Source organism: Lemur catta, chromosome 18 (assembly GCF_020740605.2).
Source record: "Lemur catta isolate mLemCat1 chromosome 18, mLemCat1.pri, whole genome shotgun sequence".
NCBI classification, from domain to species: domain Eukaryota; kingdom Metazoa; phylum Chordata; class Mammalia; order Primates; family Lemuridae; genus Lemur; species Lemur catta.
The window spans coordinates 40,110,000-40,127,792 of record NC_059145.1 but is presented as its reverse complement, the minus strand read 5'-3'; the positions used below and the strand labels follow the sequence as shown (position 1 = coordinate 40,127,792).

Genomic DNA, 17,793 nt, shown 5'->3' with positions numbered 1-17,793 from the left:
CCTGACCTCGAGCGATCCACCCGCCTCGGCCTCCCAGAGCTAGGATTACAGGCGTGAGCCACCGCGCCCGGCCAATAAAAGACTACTTTCAAAAAGATGTTGTATGGTCTTAAGGTAAACATATGCAGGTTTTTCTTTCTTTTTTTTTTTTAGAGCCACCATGCCCCTGGCCACACATGGGGGAGATTTCTTTTTTTTTTTTTTTTTGAGACAAGATCTCACTGTCATCCGGGCTAGAGTGCAGTGGCATCATCATAGCTCACTGTACCCTCAAACTCCTGGGCTCAAGTGATCCTCCTGCTTCAGCCTCCCAAGTAACTGGGACTACAGGTGTAACACCACCAAATCTGGTTAATTTTTCTATTTTTTGTAGAGACAGGGACTCACTCTTGCTCAGGATAGTCTCGAACACCTGACCTCAAGTGATCCTCCCGCCTTGGCCTCCCAGAGTGCTAGGATTACAGGTGTGAGCCACCCTGCCCAGCCCACTGGTAAGATTTCTAATCTCATGTTTACTATCACTCTTTGCAGACTTTAAGGATGTCTGGAGATTGCTACTGCACAAATCAACATCCTTTTTCTAAAAGGATTTCAGGAGGAGGTAGAATAGTTTATCTGTCTCCCTCATTCCCCAGTCTAAGTACCACAGATTATTAAGCAAGAGGGTTCAGCAAGAGTCTTCATGTCTACATTGTTAACAAAAGCCTCAAGCTGGGTAGACCCCAGTCTCCTTCAGACTCAAAATGCTATAATAATAGATTGACAACAATACTGTAAACATTTGCGTACCTTATTACCCACATGCATAAATGAAGAGTCTCTTATGAACTCCAGGACAAGAAAGGAGATATCCTACCAAAAAAATTAAATCTCTACCTTAAAAGTTTACAAGAAATAAATGAGGGACTAAGAAAAATGTTAAATATCATCACTGAGATGCAAGTATGAAAATCCAGCATATGAAAATCTCTACAGGACAAATGAACCAGTTTTTTTTTTAATATATCAATTGCAAGACAATAAAGAGGGAAGGAGATCCTTTTAAAGGCAACTTAATTGAAGACCTTATTTGGATCCTGTTTGAACTAACCAGTTGCAAAAAATATTTATGATGTAATAAGAAAAATTAGAATATTAGGATATTTCTGTCAAATTTTGAGTTTTCTAGTGATACTGTGATTATATTTAAAAGATATTTGAACAAATAAAGGTGATACTGTAAAAAATAAGTAAATAAATGAAAATAAAAGACAGTATTTATCTTTTAGATACAACCTAAAATATTTACAGATGAGCTAATGTCACGGATTTGTTTCAAAATAATCCAGTAAAGAGGGGTGAAAAGTAGGTGGGAAGATAAATAATTTAAAATTAGCCTTAAATTAATAATTATTGAAATAAATTATTGAATACTTTAGGGTTCATTTCATTATACTAATTTTTCAACTTCTGTGCTGCATTTAAAATTTTCCACAATAAAAATTTTCTTTAAAAAGGCCAGGCATGATGGCTCAGGCCTGTAATACCAGTGCTTTTGAGGCCAGAGTGGAAAGATCACTTGAGGCCAGGAGTTCGAGACCAGCCTGGGCAATACAGTGAGATTCCATCTCTACAAAAAAAAATTTTTTTTTTTTTTTTTTGAGACAGAGTCTCACTTTGTTGCCCGGGCTAGAGTGAGTGCCGTGGCGTCAGCCTAGCTCACAGCAACCTCAAACTCCTGGGCTTAAGTGATCCTACTGCCTCAGCCTCCCGAGTAGCTGGGACTACAAGCATGTGCCACCATGCCCGGCTAATTTTTTCTATATATATTTTTATTTGTCCAGATAATTTATTTCTATTTTTAGTAGAGACGGGGTCTCGCTCAGGCTGGTCTCAAACTCCTGACCTCGAGCGATCCACTCACCTCGGCCTCCCGGAGGGCTAGGATTACAGGCGTGAGCCACCGCGCCCGGCCTACAAAAAATTTTTTAAAAAATTAGCCAGGTGTCATGGTGCATGCCTATAGTTCTAGCTGAGGCAGGAGGATTGCTTGAACCAGGAGTTTGAAGTTACAGTGAGGTCCAATTGTGCCACTGCACTCCAGCCTGGGCTACAGAGCAAGACACTGTCCCTAAAAAAAAAAAAAAAAAAATTCTTAAAAAAAAAAAAATAGGTACATAAAACTATTATAAAATCAGGCCACACACGGTGGCTCACGCCTGTAATCCTAGCACTCTAGGAGGCCGAGGTGGGTGGATGGTTTGAGCTCAGGAGTTCGAGACCAGCCTGAGCAAGAGCGAGACCCCGTCTCTACTAAAAATAGAAAGAAATTAGCTGGACAACTAAAAATATATATACAAAAATTAGCTGGGCATGGTGGCGCATGCCTGTAGTCCCAGCTACTCGGGAGGCTGAGGCAGAAGGATTACTTGAGCCCGGGAGTTTGAGGTTGCTGCAAGCTAGGCTGATGCCATGGCACTCTAGCCCGGGCAACAGAGTGAGACTCTGTCTCAAAAAAAAAAAAACTATTATAAAAACAAACTCAATAAAGAAAAAATGCAAAAACTAAAACACCAAACTGACAATAACAGGGTAATGCAACTGTTAGTAGTTTGGGAAATATGGACTTTAAGTACTGACCTGAAAAGTTTCCCCACAAGCAGATGAAGTTATATATGGGACACACTATTAGATGATCTTTGAGCTTAACTAAACAGAACAGACTAAATAAAACACTCCTGTGTTTCTCCACTGGATAATGGGGCTGAGAAATGGATTAGAGAAGGCGCAATTATTCTTGATTTGCCCAACCACATAACCATGCAGCCTGAGGCTACTTCTATAAATTCATAATTTGGCCTAGCTACCATAGTTACCTTGATTGGCTGATGGCACTATATTTTTTATAACAAATACATAAAAATTTTCAGAGACTCCCCTCAGAGTATACATTATTCACCACCACTTTTGGAATGGTCAAGCTATTAGAAGGAGAATCCATTCTCTTTTTAAATGCAAAAAAAATTTTCTTTGTATATCAAAGACTAAGATATGATGACACAATAAGGTTAAGAGAATTGATGTCAAGACACAAATAGGTTCAAAAAGGTATAGATGATTAATTACTTTATTTCATTCAACCTCTCCTTGATTATGTTAGAAAGCACCTCTGTTATACTCCAACTGAATCTTAAGCATGATGTATCTAGGTAATAGAATTATGGTTCTCTTCCATTGGTCTTTATTATCTCTCTTTTTCTTCTTTCTTTCTAGATGAGAAATTGCTGTGCTGGTGCATGGCTTTTCCTCAGAAAACAGTCTTCCGTAATGTGTTTCTTTTTATTCTTTTTCTTCTCCTTTAGAGTTTTCCTCTTCTTCTACCACTAGTACTTTTTCATCTTCTTCCCCTTCTTCTTCAACTTTAATTTTAATCTTCGCTTTTTCTACTTTCCTTTCAGTAATTTCATCTTCTTTATCTACATGTTCTATTTTGCATTTTCTAGAACAGGTTGGAAGTATAGAGTCACCAGAGAATCCATTCTATAAGAAACCATTTTAATATTATCTCATTAAAAGGAAACTGTGAATTCTCTATTCTTCCCCTTTGTGAAGAACAGGATTTTTTTTTTTTCAGTACTTTGAGTTGCTGCTTTGAGGATGCTTTTTATTTATTTATTTATTTTTGAAGACATGGTGTCACTCTGTCACTGAGGCTGGAGTGTAGTGGTGCAATCACAGTTTGTTGCAGCCTCCAACTCCTGGGCTTAAATGATCCTCCTGCCGCAACCTCTCAACTAGCTGGAACTACAGGCACCTGCCACCACACCTGGCTAATTTTATTTTTTTTGTAGAGTCAGAATCTCACTATATTACCCAGGCTGGTCTTGAACTCCTGGCCTGAAGTGATCCTCCCGCTTCAGCCTCCCAAAGTGCTGGGATTACAGGTGTGAGCCACCTTGCCCAGCCTAAAGATGCTTTTTAAAAGCATTTCTTCATGTCTGATAATAAAAAGCAAACAGAACAATAACAAAACAGGTCAGATGCTGGTTTTTGACAGCAAATATTTTTTAACCCCATCTCTAATTTAGTGGGTAAGAAGGAAAGGAAAATGAGTGACTTGAGTTTACCAGTGAAAAAATCTGAACACAGAATTAACCAACATAGACAATCACATTACCATAATACTCCTAGGTTCACAAAGGAACTATTTTATAAATGAGGTCAGAACATATTTCCCTAGAGCAATAATACATAAAATCAAATTAAAGTTCCTATTCTAAGGCACATAAGTTTCTGATCCTTAGTATTCTGAGATCCAGAAACAAAAGATAATTAGGGGTAAGAGGTATAGAGGAGCAGAAACAGAAGTAAGAAGAATTACCTTTCCTGGACCTCAGGAAACACTTTATAATAGGTAAAAATCGTTTTATAACACTCTATTTCCTTTCTGCACCATTTTCTAAGCCATTAGGGGCACTATATTCCCCCAAATCCCACTACAATAGCACCTTGACCCTAGAATTTATTGAACATATATTTGGCAGTAGGGAAAGGGAAATTAAGTACAGTTTCTGACTTCAAAGGATTCTCAGTCCAGTGGCAAGACATATATAAAATTATGTTTAAAATTATATTATATTATATTTTATTTTATTTTATTTATTTTTTTTTTTTGAGACAGAGTCTCACTTTGTTGCCCAGGCTAGAGTGAGTGCCGTGGCATCAGCCTAGCTCACAGCAACCTCAAACTCCTGGGCTTTAAGCAATCCTCCTGCCTCAGCCTCCCGAGTAGCTGGGATTACAAGCATGCGCCACCATGCCCGGCTAATTTTTTCTATATATATTTTAGTTGGCCAGATAATTTATTTCTATTTTTAGTAGAGACGGGGTCTCGCTCAGGCTGGTCTTGAACTCCTGACCTCAAGCGATCCACCCGCCTCGGCCTCCCAGAGGGCTAGGATTACAGGCGTGAGCCACCGCGCCTGGCCTATATTTTATTTTTTTGAGACAGAGTCTCACTCTGTTGCCCTGAGTAGAGTGATGTGGTACCAGCCTAGCTCACAGCAACCTCAACTCCTGGGCTTAATCGATCCTCCTGCCTCAGCCTCCCAAGTAGCTGGGACTACAGGCACGTACCACCATGCCCAGCTAATTTTTCTATTTTTAGTAGAGACAGGGTCTCGCTCTTGCTCAGGCTGGCTTTAAACTCCTGAGCTCAAGCGATCCTCCTGCCTTGGCCTCCCAGAGTGCTAGGATTACAGGCGTGAGCCACCGTCCCTGGCTAAAATTATATTTTAAAACATTATAGAAATCCCAAGGAATCCACCAAAAAATACCTATTAGAGCTATTAACAAACAAGTTCAGCACAGTTGCAAAATAGCAGATCAATATACAAAAATCAGTTGTATTTCTATATACTAGCAATCAACAAATGCAAAATGAAATTAAGAAAACAATTCCAGGCTGGGTATGGTGGCTCACGCCTGTAATCCCACCACATTGCGAGGCCAAGGCTGAAGGATCACTTGAGGCCAGGAATTCAAGATTAGCCTGGGCAACATGGCGAGACCCTGACTCTACAAAAAATTTAAAAATTAGCCGAGCATAGTAGCACAAATCTGTAGTACTAGATACTTGGGAGGCTGAGGTGGGAGGACTGTTCTAGCTACAGGAGGTGGAGGCTACAGTGAGCTATGATCATGCCACTGCACTTCAGCCTGGACAACAGAGCGAGACCCATCTCAAAAATACATATAAAAAATTAAAAAACAGAAGAAATTAAAGACAAACAAATGGAAAGAAATATAAATGTTCATGAAATATAAGACTTAACATTGTTAAGATGGCAACACTGTATACAATGATCTACAAATTCAACGCAGTCCCTATCAAAATTCCAACTGCCTTTTCTGTAAAAAATGACAACCTGATTCTAAAACTCATATGGAAATGCCAGGGATCAAGAATAGCCAAAACAGGGCCAGGCGTGGTGGTTCTCACTTATAATCCTAGTACTCTGGGAGGCCGAGGTGGGAGGATTGTGTGAGCTTAGGAGTTCAAGACCAGCCTGAGCAGGAGTGAAACTTGGTCTCTACTAAACATGGAAAAATTAGCCCGGCATCGTGGCAGACACCTGTAGTCCCAGCTACTAGAGAGGCTGAGGCAAGAGGATCACTTGAGCCCTAGAGTTTGAGGTCACAGTGAGCTAAGAAGACTGAGCCCTACCCAGGGCAACAGAGCAAGACTCTGTCTCAAAAAAGAAAAAAAGCAAAAAGAATAGTCAAAACAATCTTGAAAAGAAGAACAAAGTTAAAAAACTCACATTTCCTGATTTCAAAACATATTACACAAAGCTACATTAACCAAGACAGCATGGTACTAGCATAAGGACAGATATTTATATCAATAGAATAGAATTAAGAGTCCAGAAATAAAACCATACATCAATGGTCAGTTGACTTGCAACATGGATGCTAAGACAATTCAATGGAAAAGAAAAGGTCTTTTCAATAAATGGTACAAGGACAACCGGATTATCTACACAGCAAACAAAGATTGTGAACTCCTACCTCACCCTATGTATAAAAATTAACTAGAAATGAATCAAAAGCCTAAGTGTAACAGCTAAAACTTCATATAAAATTCTTAAAAGAAACATAAGGTAGAAATCCTTGTGATCTTGGATTAGCACCAGTTTCTTAGATGTGACACCTACAATAGAAGCAACCAAGTTAAAAATAAGTAAGTTGGACTTCATTAAAATTAAAAATGTTTGTGTTTTTTTGTTTGTTTTGGTTTAGTTTTTTGAGACAGTGCTGGGATTACAAGCCTGGCCCCTTTGTGTTTCAAAAGATACTATCATGAAGGTGAAGCCCAGTATGGTGCATGGTCCTGTAGTTCCCAGCTGAGGCAGAAGAATCACTTGAGCCCAGGAGTTTGAGGTTACAGTGAGCTATGATCGTGCCACTGTACTCCAGCCTGGGCAACAGAGTGAAACTGTGTCTCAAAAAAAAAAAAAGGTGAAAAGATAAAACTACCTACAGAATGGGAGAAAATATTTGCAAATCATTTATCTGATAAGGCATTTGTATCTAAAAAAGTTATAATTCAGCAATAAACAACCTAATTTAAGATCAGCAAAAGATCTGAATATACATTTCTCCAAAGAAGATATTCAATTGGCCAATAAGCACATTAGTCATCAGGGAAATCAATATATCAAAATCACAATGAGATACCACTTCATGCCCACCCCCTACTAGGATGGCTATTAAAAAAAAAACAAAAAAAACAAGTAATACCAACTATTGTCAAGGATATGGAGAGAACTGTAACCCTCATATACTGCTAATGGGAACATAAAATGATATGGCCACTTTAGAAAACATTCTGGCAATTCCTTAAAAGGTTAAACATAATTAGCTGGGTGCAGTGGCATGTGCCTGTAGTCCCAGCTACTCAGGAGGCTGAGACAGGATGATAGCTTGAACCCAGGAGTTTCAGGCTGCACTGTGTTTTGACCATAATAGCCATTGTACTCCAGCCTGGTCAACTTAGTGCAACCCCATCTCTAAAATAAACAAATAGGCCAGGCGTGGTGGCTCATGCCTGTAATCCTAGCACTTTGGGAGGCCGAGGCAGGAGGATCGCTCAAGGTTAGGAGTTCGAGACCAGCCTGAGCAACAGCGAGACCCCTGTCTCTACTAAAAATAGAAAGAAATTAGCCAAACAACTAAAAATATATATAGAAAAAATTAGCTGGGCATGGTGGCACATGCCTGCAGTCCTAGCTACTCAGGAGGCTGAGGCAGGAGGATTGCCTGAGCCCAGGTATTTGAGGTTGCTGTGAGCTACACGGCACTCTAGCCCAGGCAACAGAGCGAGACTCTGTCTCAAAAATAAATTAACTAATTAAAATTAAAATTAAAAAATAAATAAATTTAAGATGAGTTTAAAATTTTTTTAAAAGATTAAATATAATTACCATAAGACCCAGCAATTCCACTCCTAGGTATATAAGCAAGAGAACTGAAAATGTATGTCCACAAAAAAAATACTTGAATGCTCACAGCAGGATTGTCCATAATAGCTAAAAAGCAGAAACAACCCAAATGCTCATCCACACAATGGTATATAATTCAGACATAAAAATGAATGCCTATGATATAAGCCATAACACAGATAAACCTAAAAACAATATGCTCAGTCAAAGAAGCTAAACACAAAAGGCCATTTATTATATGATTGCATTTATATGGAATGTCCAGAATAGAGACAGGAAGATTAGTGGTTGCCAGGGCCTGGAGAAATGAAGGGAATGGGAAGGGACTGCTAATGGACATGAGGTTTCTTTTGGGGATAACGAAAATATTCCGGAATTAGATAATGGTGATGGTTGCACAACGTTGTGAATGCACCAAAAACCACTGAATCGTATGTTTTAAAATGGTTGAGTTTTATAGTATGTAAATTATATATTAATTTTTTTAACATGCAATGTCAATACCCAAAGATATATGAAAACACCAAAGAAGAGTACTTAACCCAGAGGAGGGTAGAAAGTGGCCAGAAAAGGCTTTCTAAAGGTAACACCTGAGCTGATACAGAACTAAGCCTGTAAGTTTGCCTTATCCCCTGCCTCCTCTCCTCCCAATCCTTCCTAAACTCAGAAATCACTTATCTGTCACCCAAAGCAACTCTCACTCTCCCAATTCAAATTATTTCAATAAAAATATGTTCTTCCGGCCGGGCGCGGTGGCTCACGCCTGTAATCCTAGCACTCTGGGAGGCCGAGGCGGGTGGATCGCTCAAGGTCAGGAGTTCGAGACCAGCCTGAGCAAGAGCGAGACCCCATCTCTACTAAAAAAATAGAAAGAAATTATCTGGCCAACTAAAATATATATAGCAAAAATTAGCCGGGCATAGTGGCGCATGCCTGTAGTCCCAGCTACTCGGGAGGCTGAGGCAGTAGGATCGCTTAAGCCCAGGAGTTTGAGGTTGCTGTGAGCTAGGCTGACGCCACGGCACTCACTCTAGCCCGGGCAAAAAAGTGAAACGCTGTCTCAAAAAAAAAAAAAAAAATATGTTCTTCCCATAAAATAATGACTGAAAGCTCTCTTCTGAATCCTCTCAGTGGATTTCTATTGCTAAAAGAGAAAGTGGGTTAACCCAAATTAATCATATATTGAGCATCACAAATCCACAATGCTCCAAAATCCAAAACTTTCTAAGCACCAACATGATGCTCAAATGAAATGATCATTGGAGTATTTTGAAATATTTGTATACTGCAAATATTCCAAAATTTGAAAAAATCCAAAATCCAAAATACTTCTGGTCCCATGTATTTCAGATAAGGAATACTTAATCTGTATCTGACAGTTTAACAAAAATAAAGCTCAAAGAGAAGTCACTATAAGAAGCAATCTTTTTTTAAGGGTCTCTATCCTCCACCCCACCCACCACCCATCCTCAATCTCCCCTAAATTCCTCCTTCTTTGGAATATACATATCCTCTAAAAGCTTTAAGTTTTTCCACAGCAGTCTCAACATATTGGGGGAGAGGGTGAGAATAATGAAATAGAAGCTATAACTATTTTACATGAGAATCATTATTGAGTCAGAAACTACCTATACTTTGTCATAATAAAAAATATTCAAGGCCAGGCATGGTGGCTCACACCTGTAATTTTAACACTCTGGGGGGGTAAGGTCAGAGGATAGTTTGAGGTCAGGAGTTCAAGACTAGCCTGAGCAAGCGTAAGACCCCATCTCTACAAAAAATAGAAAACTTAGCCAGGTGTGGTGGTGCAGACCTGTAGTTCCAGCTTCCCAGAGGCTGAGGCAGGCGGATCGTTTGAGCCCAGGAGTTGGAAGTTGTAGCTGAGCTGTGATGATGCCACTGCACTCTGCCCTGGGCAACAGAGTGAGACCCTTAAAAAAACAAATCCCTTTGGAACAACAGACAGAGATGAGCAAAGAATATAGGAGAGCAAAAAGTCAAAAATACAGGTTCAGGAAACCAACCAACCAAGGAAAAAGACTTGGCTTAACAACAGTTCCAGGGAAAAGACCTAGAGGTAAATTCACTACTAGACAAGTATAAACTAACATTGAAAAGTAGATATTGAAAGAAAAAAGAACTTAATTCATTCTAGAACAGCAGTTTAGATGGAAACTAAGTGGTAAGCCTCCCAAGGGCAGGGATCATATTGTATTCCTTAATCACTTCACTTCAGTGCCTAACACAGTATCTGGATCAGACCAAATCTGACAAGCTGACAACTGCAGCATGTCCACAGGATGATGCCCAACACAGTGTTAAATAAAATTCACAGGAGGCCATTGGTTTGGACTGAGCTCCTATACTAGGCCCAAAAGACCAAACCAAAATGGAGTCATTTATGCTAAAGTTCCCCCACTACCAAGCCAAAACTAGGTTATCTGACCTCCTAAGAAATCAGGAGAAAGATAATAGCTAAATCCCCAAACAGGCTTATTTTAGCCATCACAATAAGGAAGTTGCCTCTGCTTGAACCTTTACAAGGAAATAACTTTTTTACAAGGAAAAAGTGACCAATCCTCTTTTTGTTCTCTGTTTCTGTTTTCCTCAGCCCTTGTCTATCTTTAAAGCCAACCTCCTCTGCTCAGCTCATTGGAACACTCATTCTATATTATAGAATGAGGCATTGCCCAAGTCTAGAATCACAAATAAAAGCCAATGAAGATCTATAACTAAATTTGTTATAATTCTGTCTTTTGACAATAAATAGTAAAAGGTTTAGGAAGCACATTTCATGAGAGGTAGGTGTGGAATAGTGTGGAAAAGAAAGAGGTCAGTGGTAGTACAAAATAATTCATTGAATAGCTGTAAAATTGAAATTGGAGCTACAAGGAATAACTGTAGACAGCAAAATTAGAACCACTGAAAAGAAACTACAGGGAGGCAGGTTTATAATCATTATCAGGGAAATCTTTCTACAAAAACAAATTTGCAAATCTGGAATTAGTACCCACCAGTATCTTGGCAAACATCTGCACAAAGGACTGGAAGAATCATATATTGTGTGAAAAACTTGTCTAAATTATCTCTAAGACCTCTTGTATGATTCTACAAGTAGGAAGAAGTCCAGAAAAAGAATTATTCTTGCTCTCAATACTGCCAAAGGTATTTTTTTTTAAAGCTAAAAACCAGAAACTTGGCCAGGCTCAGTGCCTCACACTTATAATCCTAGTACTCTGGAAGGCTGAGGCGAGAGGATCACTTGAGGTCAGGAGTTTGAGACCAGCCTGAGCAACAGTGAGACCCCATCTCTACTAAAAATAGAAAAAATTAGCCAGACATTGTGGTGGGAGCCTGTAATCCCAGCTACTCAGGAGACTGAGGCAGGTGGATCACTTGAGACCAGGCGTTTGAGGGTGCTGTGAGCTAGGCTGATGCCACAGCACTCTAGCCCAGGTGACAGAGCAAGACTCTGTCACCAAAAACAGTAAAAAAAAAAAAAGAAAAGAAAAGAAAAAAACCCAGAAACTTTAACTAAAAGGAGCAATGCCATCAAGAAGAAAGGACAAAGGTTAATTTGTTAATCACGATGAAGAAACTGCTTTGCTTGGGATCAAGTACAGCCCTGAGAGTGAGAATAGGTCCATTCCAGCTACAGTCACTCACTTCCTGTTTGGCCCGGGGTAAATGACTTCACCTCTCCACTTGAGCTGAAAAATGATAATTTAAAATACCAATATTACAGGAGAATAATTTAGTTAACTACTGCCAGATGCTTTAGAAATTTATGTGACAATTAAAACTGCATTTTTTACTTTATACATATACCATGGTTGAACAAATAAGCAAATGTCTTATTTGCTAAGTCAGCCAAATTTCTCAGTGTCAGAGAAAGAAGTTACAAATAAGCAAGGAGGGTAAAGCTAGAATAAACTCTGCAGTGCTGGATTAGAGTCAGAGATATCAGTATAATTCATGTCTATATTTATGACAGACATACAGAAACATATTATAGATATGTGTGTATACACTGGTCAGTATGTATACATTATATACATATTATTTCCTAACTTTGTCACCTGAGAAGGCCTAAGAAGCAGTGATACCCCAGTAACTATGAGTCTGTGAGTACACCCAGCTCATTTAGTAATCAGATCTTAGTTTCTCTAAAAAAAAAAAAAAAAAAAAAAGGGAGGGGAGAGACCATGCAAAAAGAATACAGGTACCAACATCAAAATGGCCAAAGCTGAACAATCTGAGCAATACAGTACTGGATTATAACTAACGAAAAAAATAAATATTCATGAGTCTGTATTGATATAAATGATTTAATAAATAAATAAATGGAGGGGAGGCATAAACCTTCATTACAGAAGAATTCCAAATAATAAAAGTAGAAAGAATGAGGGAATTAGAAAATTATTAGAACACAATAATTGTTGCTACAGGCAAGATTTACTGACGAATGCAAAAACACTTTAAGGAGAAATCAGATCTCTGTATAGCCTCACAGTATTTCTCCCCAAAATATTTATTAATTACTGCAGTGATTTTAACATATGTCCACAAATTCTTTGATTTCCCTCCCTTCAAGAGGTGGAGCTTAGGCCAGGCACAGTGGCTCAGGCCCATAATCCCAGCACTCTGGACAGCTAAAAATATATATAGAAAAAAAGGCCGGGCGCGGTGGCTCACGCCTGTAATCCTAGCTCTGGGAGGCCGAGGCGGGTGGATCGCTCGAGGTCAGGAGTTCGAGACCAGCCTGAGCAACAGTGAGACCCCGTCTCTACTAAAAATAGAAAGAAATTATCTGGCCAACTAAAAATATATATACAAAAAAAAAATTAGCCGGGCATGGGAGGCTGAGGCAGAAGGATTGCTTAAGCCCAGGAGTCTGAGGTTGCTGTGAGCTAGGCTGATGCCACGGCACTCACTCTAGCCCGGGCAACAAAGTGAGACTCTGTCTCAAAAAAAAAAAAAAAAAATTAGCCGGGCATGGTGGCACATACCTGTAGTCCCAGCTACTCGGGAGGCTGAGGCAGAAGGATTGCTTGAGCCCAGGAGTTTGAGGTTGCTGTCAGCTAGGTTGATGCCACGGCACTCTAACCCAGTCAACAGAGGGAGACTCTGTCTCAAAAAAAAAAAGAGGTGGAGTTTAATTTCCTTCGCCAGGAGTATGAGTTTGACATGGTGACTCATTTCTAGCTTCTAACAAAGTGAAGAAACAGAAAAATTGTCACTTCACAGCAGAGAAACATCACCTTAAGTTATCAAAGTTAACATCAGTAATGAGTCATGTTGATATCAGGTATCTCATGATATGATGTGATAAGTAGGACATATCATCTCTATGGTATTCTTCCCCAAAATGCATAACCTCAGGCTGATCATGAGAAAACATTAGAAAACCAAAACAAGGATCATTCTACAAATACCTGACCATTACTCTTCAAAGGTATTAAGAAGAGATAGGCAAGGAGAGACCAAGAAACGGTCACAGATTGCAGGAAACTAAAGAAACATGACATCTAAATGCAATGTGGTCTCCGGGATTGGATCCTATAACAAAAAAAGTACATCAGTGGAAAAACTAGGGAAATCAGAGGAAACTCTGTAATTTAATCAATAATATACTCATTTTAATTTCATAATTTTGATAAATGTATCAGGTTATATAAAATGATAACACTAAAAGAAGCTGAAGAACATAGAGAAATTCAGTACTATCTTCACAACTTCTGTAAATCTAAAATTATTTCAAAATAAAAAGTTTTTAAAATTTTATTTTCCTTGTAAAAGTTAGGAAAAGTGAAGAAAAGTCATAAATAAATAAGGATATTTAACTATATGCAAACTAATAAGATAGGGTAAGATTCTTCATTACAGAAGAATTCCAAATAACAAAAGTAGAAAAGAATGAGAATCTTCTCACGGTAAGAAGATTAACTTTTTTTTTTCCCTTTGAGACAGGGTCTCACTCTATTGCTGCGGGTAGAGTGCGGTATCATCATAGCTCACTGCAACCTCAAACTTCTGGACTCAAGCGATTCTCCTGTCTCAGCCTTCCAAGTACCTGGTACTACAGGCACAGGCAAACGCCACCACGCCCAGCTAATTTTTCTATTTTTCATAGAAACAGAGTTTCACTATGTTACTCAGGCTGGTCTGGAACTCCTGGCCTCAAGTGATCCTCCAGCCCCAGCCTCTCAAAGTGCTAGGATGACAGGCGTGAGCCGCCGCACCTGGCAGATTAACTTTTTTAACCTATAAAAAAAAAAAAATCACAAAAGTAGTTTGGTGGTTCACGCCTGTAGTCCCAGCTATTCAGGAGGCTGAGGCAGGAGGATCACTTGAGCCCAGGAATTTGAGGTTGCAGGGAGATATGAGGCCACTGCAGTCTAGCCCAGGTGACAAAGCGAGACCCTGCTTCAAAAAAAAAAAAAAAAAAAAACCACAAAAGTAAACTGGGTTGACTTTCAAGCTTACATTTTTACTAAGATTCAGAATAGCTCATCATAAGGTCTGTATTGAGAGCTTAGCCTAGAGAGCTCTAAAATGATAGATGATTATGATCCTTCATCTATATCACTTTGTTTTATTCCCCTTCTTGACTTTAATTGTCCTCAACACACTCACCCCTAGCAATAAGTCCATAGTAACCTAGTTCTAAAAGTGCCATTTAGAAAGACAAAGTGAAACCAGTGATATTTACTTGGTTTCCTTTTCAAATTGACTAAATCAAATGAACCACCAAGATGGTGGGTTCCAATGGGTCAAAATGTTCCTCTCAGATTTTCTTGCTTTTTAAGGAAACTAAAACCTACATATCAAACACTCATGCTTAATGCTAACAAAAAAAAAAAAAGGAAAAGTGACGCCAAAAATGTAAAGTGTCAATAGCAAAAATTTACACCAAAGGATGGATCGCCATATTCAGAAACAAGATTAGGAAAAAGAACAAAGACACTGAGATCAAGAAGAACCAACTAAAGTTAAGCCACCTAGAACATAAGAAAATCCAGGTGCTTCCTTCTTCACTGTCAGCAAACAATGGAAAATAACTTTTTAATATGTAATGTGAACTTATTTGTAAATTTAAGAATTTTAACACAAAGATGCTAGATGACAAATATATGAAGAGATGACTTAAAAAAAAAACAAGTGAGACAGAGTGGGAAAATGTGTTAAGACACTCCCCAGCATTGTCTCACATTAACATGTGCATTCTTACACTGGGAAAGGGAGACTCACTAGGCTTCTGTGACTTGATTAAAATACCCTCTAAGAGCATTCAATGCCTTTCATTCCAATTCTATAATCAACTGCCTTCTAATTACTAATTAGGCTGCCCAGAACACTGGAGGTGTCCTGGCCAGTGGATAATGAAATCCTATTGTGTACATGGTACTTAATACTTTCCACATACATAAACTGGTATCTGGTTTATCAGTCTCAGGTGAGTTTACATTGAATGAATTAATTCCCAAGCACTTGAATCAACCCTGTGTGAACCAAAATTCTAAAGTCTCTTGTGGGGGTCAGAGAGACCTTGGTTTGAACGCCACTTATTCCACTTAACTATCTGTATGATCTCTTATTCCCCTCAGTCTCAATTTCCCTATCTGTAAATAAATATAACTAGTGCCTGGGAGATGGCAAGTGCTCAAAAAAATGGTAGCTTTATTATTTTTTAGCTAAATTTGAAAGGAAGAGCATAACCAAGGTAAAAACATTTCATTTGAAAGGAAGCAGTATTGACCATCAGACTACACCAATTTAAAAGACATCCCCTGAAGAGAAATGTCCCAATCTTGAGAGCTGAGAAAAGCAAATCTAAAAAGTTGCAAGTAAAGTACCTACTGCACTGTACACATGGAGTCTCCTGCTTAGCAACTCTAATGTTGTCTACCAAACATCTAGCCTGTAATAGTTAGAGCATGACAACTGTTCACTCTAAATCCATGTGCTCAGCTTGGACTCAGGTTGATTTATAAAAATAGCTGCTGCTGCTCTTTGAATCTCTTTGCGCTGATGACTGGGCAGTGTTACCCTATAGGCCTAGAGCAGCTGTATTCCCTCACCACACCCATTTCTCTGCCTACCCAGCCAAGCTGACGGCACCCCCCTCCCATCTCTGCAGCATACTATTCTCCCTCCTCCTGGGCTGAGTGAGCAAATTACAAGCACAAATATCCCCTGATGCAATGCCACAACCATCCCTGGGAAAGAGCAGAGGCAGTTGCCAAAAGCACAGCAGCAGGGAAATGGGCGGGAGACACACACACACACACACACACACACACACACACACACACACAGCAAGAACACTGCAATGCTATGCAGCCAGGGAGAGAACTGAGAGGCCCTGGGGAGCAATACTGTAACTGGACCAGGGGAGGACAAGGAGAAAAGGGGGTTTCCAGTAGAAAGCTAGGTAACACTAACCTTCCCGAGGAGAAAATATTGCACCCCGGTCTGGGTCCTAAAACACAACCCTAAGGGTAATCACTGCTTCCTCCCCTAAGCAGCAAATGCATTTAATTTACACGTTCCTGGAGATAAGCAAAACCCCTAAAACTTCACCACGGTGCAATTTCACTGAAGCTCAGGCAACACACCAGCGTAGAATTTGCTCTATGTGCTAAATTACAACTTCTAATCTGGTTAATGTTTCCAACTGCCCCTCCTAGTCCCCGTCCCTTCCCTCCCAGCCCCACCCTTATGCGACCCCTTCGCTCTCCCGCAGCCAGACACATGCTTTAGCTCCCAAACAGTGCCAGGGCCAGGACCGCAGGGAGAGCCCCTGCTCGGGGCCGGTTCTTCAGACCACCCCTCAGCCCCACCCATAACCGCCGACTGGACACCCTCTCTAAGGCTTGCCTCAGTTCCACATCAACCGCCCTCCCTAAAGCCTTAGAAAACGACGCTGGAGTTCTCCTACCTCCCCGAACCGCACCCAGGGCCCTTGACTGCAGCTGACCCTCGCTCCCGGGGCTCAGCCCCATCCAGAGCCCGAGGCATGCCGCTCGGCCCCACCGCCCCAAAACCGGACCCTCAGCACGCCTCGACCCACGGCCTCCCCAGATCACGTCTTGAAGACTCAGAAGGTCACGCCCGCAGGCCCCCCGCCTGGTCCCCTCCGTTGGCCGCCCCCGCGTCCCTCAGGCCGTCGGCCACCGCCCTTCCCCGCCTCGGGCGGGCCTTGAGGGGTCCCAGGCGGCCGCGGGGCGAGGTTCAGGCAGCCTCTGGTACAGTGAGGAGGCCGTCCCCCCATCGGGCCCAGCCTGAGGCTGCACCTACCCGCCGCAGCCGAGCCGGAGCTGGAACCGGAGGGAGCCGGGAGAACGCCGGGACGAGCCGGGAGAGGTCGGGAAGAGCCTGGAGCCAGCGAGCGAGCCCGAGGGGCGGGGCGCAGGGAGGCGGCCGCTTCCTCGTCGTCCTCTTGAGGGCCGGCGCGAGGGAGGGGCGCCACCACGGCCTACCCAGCGGGCGCCGCCACTCCGGCCAATGAGCGCGGGGTAGGGGCGGGCGGAGGGCTGCGGCGGACCAATGGGCGCTGGCCCCACCACCTCGCCCTCTCCGTAGAAGCTGCGCGAGTTGCGGGCTGTTGGGGGCGAGGTGCGCACAGGGGCTTCAGACTGCCTCCCCTCGCCCGCGAATGCCGAAGGGAACCGTAGGCCGACCGGCCGCCTCCGCTGTTCTGTGATGACCGTGGCTTCCTTTGAGAGCTTGGGCTCCTAGAGCTGGGAGCGTGCGAGAGTCAGGGCGCACGCGGCGAGGGCCGGGGTCTCCCTAGCCATGGGGCTTGTGA

General features: G+C 41.3%; 1 protein-coding gene across 1 annotated transcript in view; it reads right to left on the bottom strand.

The window, feature by feature from the left end:
• Positions 1 to 17,456, bottom strand: part of MAP4 (microtubule associated protein 4) — a 191,313-nt gene extending 173,857 nt beyond the window's left edge. Inside the window, exon 1 of the mRNA XM_045530360.1 lies at positions 17,283 to 17,456. The gene's annotated coding sequence lies outside the window, so the exon portion shown is untranslated. The remainder of the gene's footprint in view (positions 1 to 17,282) is intronic.
• Positions 17,457 to 17,793: the final 337 nt, after the last annotated feature.